This window comes from Procambarus clarkii, chromosome 40, assembly GCF_040958095.1.
Source record: "Procambarus clarkii isolate CNS0578487 chromosome 40, FALCON_Pclarkii_2.0, whole genome shotgun sequence".
Classification (NCBI taxonomy): Eukaryota; Metazoa; Arthropoda; class Malacostraca; order Decapoda; family Cambaridae; genus Procambarus; species Procambarus clarkii.
The window spans coordinates 19,205,007-19,217,158 of NC_091189.1; the positions used below are offsets into that span (position 1 = coordinate 19,205,007).

Below are 12,152 nucleotides of genomic sequence, written 5' to 3' on the forward strand. Positions count from 1 at the left end.
TGATGTGACTCATTAGTGTGAAGCTACCTGAAAATGCTAGTTGTAAGGAGCCACCAAGGCCCAACCTCAAAGAACAGTTTCATTACATTCAATATGTTTTTTTGTCTTATCACTTACTTGACCTGTCCCATTTATCAGTGGCCCAGTCTTCTTGCTAATCTTTTATACAGTATGTATATGAGAGAATCCGTTAGGATTTGCCTTTGCACTATAGGATTACTCGAGATACTGAGAGTTACACATTCTCTTTTTCACATGAAATCAACTGGTACTCTGGTACAGTACTAGTAATGTTTATCTTTTTTTCTTTAATTTCCATGGACACAAGTGATTGTAGTTCCACAATTAAAACCTTTATATGTGTTCTAATCCTAGGTAAACATAAGGTTAAAAATATTCATATAAACTTTGCAATGAATATAATTGAACTATCAAGTAAGAAACAAGTTACAGAATATGTCTTTGAAGGCACAAGTAATGTCTGGTTGAGTGACATTCTGAAGCAATTATCATTGCTCAACACACTATTCTCCTCTTTACATACATTATATTTTAAATCTTAAAGAAGTTAATTCAAATCTACAGTAAGAGGAAATAGAGATTTTTATTCTTCAGAATTCAAGCAACCTTTAATAAAATACAGATCTTGCACACTTGGAATGTTTTTTCACAGCCTAAACAAAATATTAACTACATATATTTGTGCCATATACTAATCTTGTACATAAAAAAAAAAGTTTATATTAAAATAATTTGCCCTACCACCCCACAAAAATAATACTTTACAATTCATATTAATACTATATTACTACTACGGAACAATTAATTTTATCACTGCATGACATCAGTGAAAGTACTTACAAGTCTTAACTTTATTTAGAGCGATTTCCTATTATGAGCTGAGCAAATTTATAACCCAGTTCAAACATTTACTTCTAAAACTTTTTATTCTCTAATGACCACAAGCAGTATCTAAGCTATAAATGGCTACAATTAACTACTGAAATAGGCACTTAATACCCTGCATGTAAGAATAAAAACGTTTTACTTGCGTGAAAAAAATTAATTGTATATACAGTATTTATGGCCAATACATCTTCCCATAAACAATAAGGCTTTTGGAGTAGATAAAAAGCTTTTTTAATTTTTAGAAAGCCACTTGGTTACTTAAGTAATATCTAAATTTTTCAAGGACACAAACCATTTCCTGCCTGGCCATTGAAGTTTCATTCCAGATGTTGCAGTTTTATCAAGCCGATCCTGTGAGTCACTAGTAGGGGAAAGCAAGGCAATGGACACTTCCCAGTCAAGCCTAAAATGCCAATCAGATGATTCAGTCATCTACAATCAAAACGCCTGCTCCAAACAATGAGGCTTCAGAGAGATTGTAAAGTATTGCTCTGTTTTGTCGGTTACCTGGTTGTTACCCCCCAACCTTTACCAGTTGTCACTACCAGCACTGTCAACAACCTACACCAGTTGTCACTACCATCACCGTCAACAACCTACACCAGTTGTCACTACCATCACCGTCAACAACCTACACCAGTTGTCACTACCATCACCGTCAACAACCTACACCAGTTGTCACTACCAGCACTGTCAACAACCTACACCAGTTGTCACTACCAGCACCATCAACAACTTACAGCAGTTGTCATTAGAAGCAACGTCAACAACCCACACCATTTGTCACTACCAGCACCATCAACAACCTACACCAGTTGTCACTACCAGTACTGTCAACAACCTACACAGTTGTCACTACCAGTACTGTCAACAACCTACACCAGTTGTCACTACCAGCACCATCAACAACCTACACCAGTTGTCACTACCAGTACCGTCAACAACCTACACCAGTTGTCACTACCAGTACTGTCAACAACCTACACAGTTGTCACTACCAGTACCGTCAACAACCTACACCAGTTGTCACTACCAGTACCGTCAACAACCTACACCAGTTGTCACTACCAGTACTGTCAACAACCTACACCAGTTGTCACTACCAGTACCGTCAACAACCTACACAGTTGTCACTACCAGTACTGTCAACAACCTACACCATTTGTCACTACCAGCACCATCAACAACCTACACCAGTTGTCACTACCAGTACTGTCAACAACCTACACAGTTGTCACTACCAGTACCGTCAACAACCTACACCAGTTGTCACTACCAGTACCGTCAACAACCTACACAGTTGTCACTACCAGTACCGTCAACGGACACAACTGGGAACGTGACCTAATTTACAACCGAGGCACAAGGTAAGGTGAAACAAAAAAAGAGAAGACATAGGAGCAACGAATAGGCTTGCTCAGATAATTTTTATCTGCACTCAGCATTATTTTCAGTCTTAAATCACTTAAATTCTTGGCAAAGAATTCCACCCAATGTATAACGAACTAACAGTGAGGCAGACAAGAGGCTGCAACTCTCAACAGACCAAAGGAGTGCAAGTATCACTGAAAGTAGAGGGGAAGTGACAGTCAACCAGCATATACACACTAAAAGGAAGCAGTAACCAGACAGAAGCCTCTGGCAATGCAATTGGCTGACCCTTTGGTACCTATAGGGAAGGCAAGAGAACTGTCAAACTCCATCTTTGCCTAGGGAAGAAAAAAAAGCAGACCCAACAAGATGACACTAATGACCCCTAAAACTAAGACATAACCCATCCAAAGTGGAGGGCTCCTAAATAGCCCTGGTAGCAACACTGATCAAACATAAAACTCCCACAAGAAGTCTGGCACTAAACAAATTTGCCACCAGCCATTTCCAAGGAATGCAAGCAAGAAATTAGTCAAAATAGTGCTGCAACCAGATGGAAATTAGCTAAAAGTGAGTAAAACCCAACCATGCAGAGAGCATCAGAGGCTTGCAACCATTGATTAAGCACTGTTAGGCCAAGCCAAACAACAAGATGCTTACAAACAGCATCAGAACTGCTTAGCTCATGGTTAAAACTGACCTATTACCCCAACAGAGAAACAACCAATTAGACATAGTGCTAGGACAGCATAGAAACTGGAATAGGCCAAGACATGGTGTATCCAACTGAACTGAAGCTGGAAAATACTAAATTGCACTAAAATAGGTACAGTACATCAATCCTGGGGTGAAAAATACAGAGCAAATTACTCAGCCAGAGTATATGGTCCACTGAACCAAGCACACTCGGTGCAGAAATGGAATGGCTTAATCGCTGAGGAAGGAAGAATAAGAAATGCCAAAGCAGTCAAGATTAACTTAAGAGAATAATGAGGCCACAACAATAGCTAACTTATACAGAAGATAACTGGATACACTGGTCAGCAAATGGTTTCGTACATATAAAAGTACGTGTATACATGCAAAAGTCCACTGAAAAGCACAGGTGTACTTGAAAACGAGAGATGCATGAGATGGCTTGAAAAGACACCCGCTGTGTCAGATATGAGAAATTCACATTTGCCTGGCAGGAATCTTGCAATGTCTTGTGTGAGCTGATCATTATCTAAGGAACTGACCAAAGTACAGCGCAAAGGTTTAAGCTCTGAAATATGGTCACTGCACCTACTGCACAAGTTATAAATCTATAATGGACAAAAATATATATGAAGAATTCTTGTGATATGGTAATCATGGATATCTGCATAATATTCCCTATTTTGCTAAAGGCCAAAACAGTTTACTGCAAATGGGTGCTTGTGTACTGCTACAACTGGAATTTGCAATAAAATCTTTCAATACATTATTAGTCTCAGCTCATCAAGGAACTAACCTGGACATCAACCATTATAGTACTCTATCAAATAAGTACTGTAACTGGCTACAGTACAATACATTATTGTATTAATTTTCCTGGGACAGATTAAGTCTACAAATCAAAATAAATCTTAATATTAGAGCTAGTTATGTTTACACAACAATTTAAATGTTTTCTGTCTGTGCTGCATTGAAACTTGATATACCATAAATTATCTTTATATTTAATGTTAACTGGATGAAGCTTATTTTCACTTGTGAAGCTACACACACACACTAAGTAAAGCTCAACCCAATGGGCACAACATCCAAGTGTAACGTTGAATTAATATTGATAACGTTGGTTTAATGTTGAATTAATGTTACTCTTGGATATTGTGCCCACTGGGAACATTTTGCTATATATATATACAGTAATATGGTCACTTCAGATTTACCAAGTGAAATATATTGATGATTTTGGTAATGCTATAAAAAATGTAAGGAGATTCTCAAGTAACAAATATGTCTTTGGTACCTTATACTACACAGCACATACCTACCTTGTGGTTACCTTGCAATGCCATAGAAACACTGACAAGCTCTTCAAATCACTACACACTTCACTCTCTTCAGAGTAGGTGCTTTCTGGTTACCTTACCTTGAGGTTACCTTGAGGTGCTTCCGGGGCTTAGCGTCCCCGCGGCCCGGTCGTCGACCAGGCCTCCTAAACACAAATCACAAACACAAATCAGTTAATTACCTTAAATTATATAATCTCTGTAAATCATTCTAGTTTTATCACAGAAAATAAAGATTAAGCAAAAATTATGCTTACTGTACAGCCACATTAAACATTCTATTCTTCAAGTCTTAATTACCAAGATTTTAACAATCCAACACTACAGTGCCTGCTATGTCCGAAAACATTTAAAAAAAAGTTACAGAAATTTTTTATTGTGTTCTGATATGGATAAATAGTGTCAAAAGTTTAAAATGCATTGTAACCTTTCACTGCATACTTCGCATAACTGAAAGACAATATATACATCAAACTACCACTCAAAGATTTATTTAATATTATCTAGGCAGCAAGCCTAAATACTAAACTGTAAACAAAATTAGCACTGCAGCTAAAACAATCATTTAGTATTGAAACTTAGCCATAATCATAGAGTAATTACCAAAAGAAAGCATAACCAGGATGACTATACAGCACTCCCCATTACAGAATATTTAAGGTAAGGTAATCATCAGGAGACGGTGCAAAACCATTACGATTATACAGAACTTGGAAGGGATGTAGATAAGGATTTGGAGAAGGAATAGTGTCCAACCACTTGGACGGTCAGGGACTGAACAATGATCTGCAAGAAGAGAGACTGTTGTTACTGTCCAGTTCCAGGTGAAGAGCCTATAAAATATTCAGGAGTTTCAGAATAACATTTAAAATGTTAATATGAGAGCAGAAAGACATAAGACGAGATTTAGATGTAAATTCTTACCTCATTTGATGTAAGATGTAAAATGAGGTAAGAATTATCAAAAAGTGCTGAGCTAGGAAGACTATGTAGCACCATCTGTGTTGCTGGATACTCAAAAAGTACTAATCATTAGTCAAGATGTCCATACAAGAATAAAAGGACATAAGGCAAGCAATATCCAATGTATTGGATTCACCAAGGAATCTACTAAGGGAAAAATGACCCCAAGGAACATAAGGAATGCAAGGCGTGGATCTTGGTGGGGTTCTGGGAGTGCTACTTCCCAAGCCCTGCCCAGGGCCAAGCTTAAAATTAATCATCCCAAAAATCGTGACCGTCTACAAGGCGGTGCACGACTGTTAGTGGGACAAGACATTTTCCATAAGAAAGTGTAGGTCTTGATACATTGAAATGCCCATGAATTAATCGTGTGTGGTCAATACGTAGCCCAGGAGACATTTCCCATTATGGTAGTAGGAAGGGGATAAGTCACATTTAAAAGCACACAGTTTGTTATTCACAATAGCTGACCATCTATCTCACCCATGGTTATGGGTTGGGTTATGAATGACAGGGTACAAATCAAAGAAAGGAATTAATTTCTGGAAATGGAACAGACAATAGTTTTTTTCTGTGGAGAGTCCTTCCAGCTCCCTGGAGTTATACCGGGCTGATGTGTGTATATATTAGACCGTGGCCACAGTCAATCGATGGAGTTCTTGGCCTACCGGGGACCACAAGCCAGAACCTGGCCCCCTCTGAGAGGCATGAGGAGCAATGACCTATAGACACCCCCATGTAGTTGGAAGTGGTCTATGTCTGCCATCTACCAGGTCAGGCACTCAAAAAGATAAGAATCCCAAAACAAACAACAGCTGATTAAACATTGCAAACTGAAAACCGAATGAGCAAGCAGAATTCCCCAATCAGAAAACAAGGAAACGAGCATGACGTTACCACAGCCGCCGCTGTCTGTGCAACTCCCCCCCCCCCTCCTTGGGAGGGGAAAGGGGGTGTCCCAGACCTCCCATGCCGGCTACCCAACCCCAGTTCTGAGACTGTTGTGCTGGATGGTGGTCAATCAACTCTGGCTTCAATCTTCGAGCAGTGCTGTGCCTTGAGGTGTTATGCTGTGTGAGGCAGGTGTTATTCCAGAAGTACTGGGGCTGCATGTACCTAGGGTCACCTTCCCTAGGTGCCCTGTAAGTATTGCCCTTGCAGCTTGGGGTTGCCTGCCACAAACTGTTCGGGTGCTACCTCCTCAGGGTTCTTTTGCTGCTTGTGATTGCCCGCCATTGCGGTCAGCTGGGGTTTTTACCTACCCTTGTTTGGCCTTGGGTAGGAGGTAGCATCGTAGCTGGCAGGGGTGCAAGGTACTGTGCAGCTGTCTTATAATACACATAGCGGCTGGTTCTGTTCCTCATGGTGACAGTGTGCTTCTGCAGGGTGTTTCTTTTCTTTTGCCTGGTGGAGGTGTGGCTGTAGGACCACTTGTATGATTTTGGTGGCACTCTGCTAGATCCCTGTGATTGCACACATTGCAGGGGGTTCAGCATTATATTTGTTTGTTTGGTAGTTCTGGGATAACTACTTAGCAGTACCTTGCTCGGGCTTCTCTTAGCAATCGGCCTAAGGGCCTGGAACCGCCCATTTTGGCTCATTGGTCCAATGGATGCGTCTTCTGAGTCCCATCTCACTTTGTGCAAGTTTGAAGGTTGCTCTGTCCCCTTGTCTCAGGGTGACACTCACCGTCTTTGCCTCTGCCATGCTGCCTGTTGGGTCAGTGACACCTTTCACCCGGAGTCCTGTGAGTGGTGTTCCTTGTTTGTACAGTACTCCAATTCACCCAGTCCACTGATATTAACATTCGGGTGCAGGCAGCTTAAGCGTTGTATGTGTGGTTTAGGTTGCTGCAATGTGCTAGGTTCGTTCTGGATGCCCTGCGGCTGCCCCGCTTTGGTTACTGGGACCCGAACTTGAGGGTGTTAGTCGCCCTGACTTTGGTTTCGTCCGCACTCTCTTGATCTTTCCCTGCTGTGGTTCATCCTGCTCCCAACCGTCTGAGGGTTTCAGAGTCGGGGCAGGGCTTTCTTGGTGGCGAGACTCGGGTGGCCTCGAGGACTGCGCCTTCCGGATCGGCGGTGGAGGCATTCGAGCCTGTTCCTCTTGTTGGGGCTTTTGGGTCGTGCCAGCAGGTCCTCTTCTTCCCTGCTTTTCCGTTTGACTCTGCCTTTCTCCAGAGGCAGAGAGTTTGGAGGACGGCTCGACCTCAGGTCCTGCCGTGGAGGATCCCGAGGCTGCAGAGGAGTTGACTTCGGAGGTTTGGGCCCCATTTGACCCCGCTTGGGTATTGGTACCCTTGACATGGGGCTTCTTGTTAAAGGGGAAGGGATTTTCCTATCCCCACTCCCTGTACGAGTTTGATATGGGTTCGACTCCTCCTCGGGTTCCCTTGGGTTCCTCGGTTCCCGCCCTCCGGAGGTTTTTGGCTTCCCGCATCCCGCTGAGGGAGGTGCGGGAGGCCCTTGCAGCTTACCTCATGGGAGACCCGAATTGCAACTCAATAATTGGAGCACCTCAATGTGTTTGTTCACCCATGTGCTTCATTGCGATATTGGACAGGTGCAGGTATCCTCCCTTTCAGCGTCCCTGGTGGCCAAGGATTTACGCGCCCATGGGCACATGGCTTTGGTCTTGTGCTCCTCTTCCCTCCTGGAGCTGTTTTAGGACTGGCTCGAGGAGGATGTGGAGGAGCTAGGTTCCGGGCCAGTGTCCGGTGTGTTTGCTTTGGCAGCTCAGGTGTCAGCTGCCTTGTTGAAGTTGTTTGTGCCGATTCTGGAGGAGGTGGTCTCTCTGTTCTTTGCGTCTCGCCTTGTGAGTCGACAGGTGGTGTATGTCCACTCTTTGGAATCTACTTGGGTCCCTGGCTCTTAGATTTTCATCCCCCTTTTGTCCGTTGCTGTTTGCAGTCTGCGGTGGGGCATTTTTTGCAGGCGGCTTCGTATAGTTGCTGGCCTGTCGGACATGTTGGTTCTTTGGGGGGGGGGGGTTGTTCCATGGGGGTCCTGCCTGGGAGGGTTGTGTCAGGGCTCGTGGGTTCCTTCGGTCGTCGTAAGCCAGTGGTGCCAGATTTGGGGCCGGCCCCTCCGGCGGAGCCGTCGATGTCTGGTCGGCGCAGTGCTCGCTCTTGAGTGTTGGTTGGGCTCTCATAAGGGCAATTGGTCTTTTCGCGTTTCGCCCCATTGATGGGGCAATGGGTAGCAATGGTGGGCAAGTAAGTAAGTAAATTATCAAAAGAAGGCACCAGGAAGGCTATGTAGCAATGGTGGGCAAGGATCGCGTGGCTTGCTCACCCCTGGTCTCACGATTCATGGGCATTTCGGGTCGTTTCCTCCGGCCTATGGTGGCGCTGGTGGCTCCTCCTTCACCCTCCGGGGGTGGAGGAGGAGCCACCTTTGGGGGATTCGGGGCAGGCTCTTCCCCTGTGCTATGTCGGTTCATCCTAGAGTAGATACGCTTGGGCATGGTCGAAATGACTGCATCCCTCAGGTAGGTTTACCGCCTGTTTCCTGCTCTGAAACGGGACTGTGCAGACCTAAGGTTCATTCTGGACTTGTCCCATCTGAACCCCTTGGTCTTTTGCCCCCTCCTTTTGGATGACCACTCTGTCCCAGCTCCAGCTACTTTTGGAGCTGGGCGCTTGGATGGTGTCTCTGGACCTCCGGGACTCGTATTGGCATGTCTCGATTCATCCGGGGTTCAGGGACTGGCTCGGTTTTGTCGTGGGGTGACATGCTTACCACTTTTGTTGCCTTCTATTCGGCTTGAATCTGGCACCTTTCATTTTTACATGCCTTACCCAGGTGGCGGTGATCCATTTGCTTCTGTTAGGATTCGGATTCTGGCTTACCTCTATGACTGGTCCGGTGGTTCATTGCCTGAACCGAGGGGGTTAGATGCAGTTGCTAGTCGCTTCGGGTGACTCATCTGCTGAGTTCTCGAGGTTTGGCTCTCCTGGCGGCTCATATCCAAGGGGTGTCCAACGTCTTGGCGGACAGCCTATCCCGTTTTATTCCCCTGTCCACAGAATGGACGCTCGACAATGCCTCATTCCTTTGGTTCTACCAGAGGTTCGGGCACCCCTGAGGTGGACCCCTTCACGTTGGCGTGGTTGAGACGTCTCCCGCTTTATGCGGCTCCCTTCCCCAACTGCAAGACCGTCGGGGTTGATGCCTTTCGACTGGACTGGTTGAGGTGGGGTTACCTGTACCTCTTCCCCCCCCCCATTTGTTTGTTGCTCCAGGTCCTGGCTTGCTTGGAGGCTTAACAGGGAGAGTAGTCCTGTTGGCCCCATGGTGGCCAGCCCAGCCTTGGTTTCAGGCGCCTGCTTGCTTGGTGTTCAAACCTGAGGGTCTTCCCATGGCTCTACCTCTTTCAGCAGACTGGTCCGGTTCAGTACATGGCTGTTTCGATCTTCTCCTCCAATCTTCGTGTCTTGTCTTTTTGATGCGGGTTTATCACCACTTGTATGGTGATCAGGTGGCTTCATTGACAGTGTCCCGCCTGCGAGTCTTGTCTCTGTGGCAGTCTGAAGTTTCCTGGCGGTACTTTCGGCATTTCTTGACTTATTGTAGGTTGTCTTCGATTTCTGATCGGGTTGTTTTGTCCTTTCTCTCTTGGTTGTTTCTGGACCATCATCTTATGCCGAATACTGTCACCTTGTATTGTGCTACGCTGGCGGAGCTGCTTCAGCTTGCATTCGGGACGGATGTCACTTCTGCTCTGTTCCATAAGCTTTCTAGGACGTTGTTTCACCTCTCGCCTGCTCATGCGCCGCCTGAGCCTTTCTTGCTGTTGGACCGGGTGCTCTCTTTTCTCTCTTCTCCTCTGTTTTTGGTGGTCTCTTTGGTTCAGGACTGTTTTTCTAAGGCTCCTTTCTTGTTGGCATTGGCCTCGGAGGGGGGGGGGGGGGGTCAAGTCGGGGAGCTTCATACTCTCCTCCGGCGCAGGGGTTTCTGCTTTTCAGTCCTGGTGGTCATTTTGTTCGTTTGCAGCCGTCTCCACCTTTTCTGGCGAAGAATGCCACTGCTGCTTTCTGAAGGGTCCTTGGGTTGTTGATGCTTGGATGGTTCGTCCGGGGGCGCATCATGTTTTGTGTTCAGTTGTGGCTCTTCGCCGTTATTTGCGCGCCATGGACTCCGTGGCAGGGGATGCGCTTTGGGTTGACCCGGTTTTTCTTCTTTCCTGTTCCAGGGTGCGGGTCTCCCAGGTTGTCTACAAGATTATTCAGTCCAGCCAGCCTGCGGTCTATCCCTGTGCCCACGACATTCGTAAGTTCGCGGCTTTGGCTGCTGTTTTTGGTAATATGTCCTGGGCTGACATTCGGGCATGGGGCTTTTGGAGGTCAAACAAAGTCCTGGCTACACGGTACCTCGTTAACGTTCCGGGTCCTTCTCGGGCATGTGTAACCAGCTGTCTCGACTTCAAGTTCAGAGTAGCGGCCGCCTCCTGGGTAAGTCCCTCTTTTCCTTTATCTTTGGTTAGGTAACTCCGGGGAACCGGAGGGGCTCTCCACAGAAAACCAGCATTGAATGTAATGAAATGCCATTTTCTGGGCGAGACCTGGAGGCTCCCTGGCAGCCCTCTCTTCCTCCGGTCGTCGGTTTTTCATGTTTTTGATATTCAGCCTCTGAACTGGAGTTGGGTAGCCAGTGTGGGTGGTCTGGGACCCACCCTCTCCCTCCCCAGGGAGGGGGGGGGAAATGCGTAGACAGTACCACAGCGGCTGTGATGTCATGCTTGTTTGCTCGTTTTCCGATTGGGGACTACTACTTGCACGTTCGGCTTTCAGTTTGCAATTTTTAGCCAGCAGTACAGTAGTTTGTTTTGGGATTCTTACCTTTCTGGATGCCTGACTTGGTAGATGGCATACAAAGAATGCTTCCAGCTACATGGGAGTGCTTATAGGCCATTGCTCCTCGTGCCTCTCTGAGGGGGGTCGGGTTCTGGCTCATGGTCCCCAGTAGGCCAAGAACTCCATCGATTGACTGTTGCCAAGGTATAATATATACACATCAGCCCAGTATACCTTAGGGAAAACCTCCAGGTCTCACCCAGAAAATGGAGTTTCATTACATTCAACGCTGTTTTTTTTTTTAGCTGCAACAACACCAATATGTTTGAGAATCCAGCAAAATTTGACTGTCATATCTGCTAAAGATGAGGTACAACCAATGAGATAAGAAGAGCTCCACGGGCCCTGAAAGCACACTATCATAAACATAAAATAACCATTGATACTCTCATATTGTTTTGACTTGTTTGTAAACAGAGCATGAATGGCAGTGCAAATGTTCAAGGAAAAGGCATTTCAAGAGGGGAGGACAAGCCATCACAATATGAGAGGGGCACAATGAGAGAGATTCAAGCAACTATGCCATTCATGCAGTAAAACATAACAAAGGAGAGTTCATAGTTGATTAGTTGATGCCTGTAAAGAAGCCCAGGTGTTGCTGATATCTCATTTTGGAAAAGATGATGTCCTTTGGTTTAAGGTGCAGCTGTACTGTTCTATTTCAAATTGAAATAAGAAACAAGAAAACAGTGACCACCAACGCAATTAATACAGTAAGCGGACAGGGTTGTGCAAGTGGACTTAACATGACTGGACTTGCCACAAACTGGGCCAAAGCCCAGCATTAAATATAATGAAATTCCTCTTTCTGGAAGAGCCCTAATGGTTCCCTGTAGCTATCTTGCTGAGATCGCTCCATACTATAAGGTAACATCAGTCGCATGAGTTCTCTCTGGCCTACCGGGGATCAGAGCCAGAATGTGGCCCCTCCTCACGTATGCTCAGAGAGCAAACCTTTATTCTGCCATATCACTGGAAAAGCATCCAGAAAGTCAGTAAAACTTTACAGTTAACTGTTG

The 12,152-nt window shown here is 45.3% G+C and overlaps 1 protein-coding gene across 5 annotated transcripts in view; it reads right to left on the bottom strand.

The window, feature by feature from the left end:
• Window positions 1-404: 404 nt before the first annotated feature.
• LOC123757941 (RAB11-binding protein RELCH homolog) overlaps window positions 405-12,152 on the bottom strand; it is a 68,969-nt gene continuing 57,221 nt past the window's right edge. For 2 of the 5 annotated variants that reach the window (XM_069338804.1, XM_069338803.1), the window contains one exon: window positions 405-5,102. The gene's annotated coding sequence lies outside the window, so the exon portion shown is untranslated. The remainder of the gene's footprint in view (window positions 5,103-12,152) is intronic. The other 3 variants (XM_069338806.1, XM_069338807.1, XM_069338805.1) reach the window with 3 other exon arrangements.